Source organism: Cebus imitator, unplaced genomic scaffold, assembly GCF_001604975.1.
Source record: "Cebus imitator isolate Cc_AM_T3 unplaced genomic scaffold, Cebus_imitator-1.0 Scaffold819, whole genome shotgun sequence".
Taxonomy (NCBI): Eukaryota; Metazoa; Chordata; class Mammalia; order Primates; family Cebidae; genus Cebus; species Cebus imitator.
The window spans coordinates 166,383-168,282 of record NW_016108134.1 but is presented as its reverse complement, the minus strand read 5'-3'; positions in this window follow the sequence as shown (position 1 = coordinate 168,282).

Below are 1,900 nucleotides of genomic sequence, written 5' to 3'. Positions count from 1 at the left end.
GCCATGTGCAGAAAGCAGAAACTGGAACCCTTCCTGACACCTTACACTAAAATTAACTCCAGATGGATTAAAGACTTAAACATAAGACCTAACACCATAAAAACCCTAGAAGAAAATCTATGCAAAACCATTCAGGACATAGGCATAGGCAAGAACTTAATAATTAAAACACCAAAAGCATTGGCAACAAAAGCCAAAATAGACAAATTGGACTTAATTAAACTCCAGAGCTTCTGCAAAGCAAAAGAAACAATCATTAGAGTGAATCAGCAACCAACAGAATGGGAAAAAATTTTTGCAATCTACCCGTCTGACAAAGGGCTAATATCCAGACTCTACAAAGAACTAAAACAGATTCACAAGAAAAAAACAAAGCCCATTCAAAAGTGGGCAAAGGATATGAACACTTTAAAAAGAAGACATATATGAGGCCAAGAAACATATTAAAAAATGCTCATCATCACTGGTCATTAGAGAAACACAAATCAAAACTACATTGAGATACCATCTCACGCCAGTTAGAATGGCAATCATTAAAAAATCTGGAGACAACAGATGCTGGAAAGGATGTGGAGAAATAGGAACACTTTTACACTGTTGGTGAAAGTGTAAATTAGTTCAACCATTGTGGGAGACAGTGTGGCGATTCCTTAAGGACCTAGAAATAGAAATTCCATTTGAGCCAGCAATCCCATTACTGGGTATATATCCAAAGGATTATAAATCATACTATTATAAGGACACATGCATACGAACACTCATTGCAGTGCTGTTTACAATAGCAAAGACCTGGAACCAACCCAAATGCCCATCAATGATAGACTGGACAGGGAAAATGTGGCACATATACACCATGGAATACTATGCAGCCATAAAAAATAATGAGTTCATGTCCTTTGTAGGGACATGGATGAACCTGGAAACCATCATTCTCAGCCAACTGACACAAGAACAGAAAATCAAACACCACATGTTCTCACTCATAGGCGGGTGTTAAACAATAAGAACACATGGACACAGAGGGGAGCATCACACACTAAGGTCTGTGGGGGAGAGAACCAGGGGAGTGACAGTGAGGGATGGGGAGTTCAGGAGGGATACATGGAGAGAAATGCCAGATATAGATGATGGGGAGGAAGGCAGCAAACCACATTGCCATGTATGTACCTATGCAACAATCCTGAATGTTCTTCACATGTACCCCAAAACCTAAAATGCAATATTTTTTAAAAGAATATGCAAATTAAACCTAAGAAATTGCTGCATACCCAGTAATGTATCTCAGATTAATTTGAGTGACAGTACCACATTGCCAAGGATGTGAAGCAATGAAACTTTCATGCGTTGATGTACAAATTGAGGTATAAATGGTTTCAACCACACTAAAAAAGTGTCTGGTAAGATCTGCTAAAGCTAAAGATAGGCCTCCTCCAAAATCCAGCAATTCCATTCCTATATTTATACTCAAGAGAAATGAATACCTATGTCCACAGTATGACTTAACAAGAACATTCACAGCAGCTTTATTCATAACAAAACCTGCAGCATTATTCACAATAGCCAAGATATGGAATCAACCTAACTGTCCATCAGTGGATGAGTGGATAAAGAAAATGTGGTATATCAGGCAAGGCATGGTGGCTCGCACCTGTAATCCTGGCATGTTGGGAGGCCAAGGCAGGTGGATCACGAAGTCAGGAGTTCAAGACCAGACTGGCCAACATGGTGAAAATGTCTCTACTAAAAAATACAAAAATTAGCTGGGCATGATGACTTGTGCCTGTAATCCCAGCTACTTGGGAGGCTGAAGTAGGAGAATTGCTTGAACTGGGATCCTGGGGGTAGAGGTTGCAGTGAGTCGAGATTGTGCCACTGCACTCCAGCCTGGGCTACGGAGCAA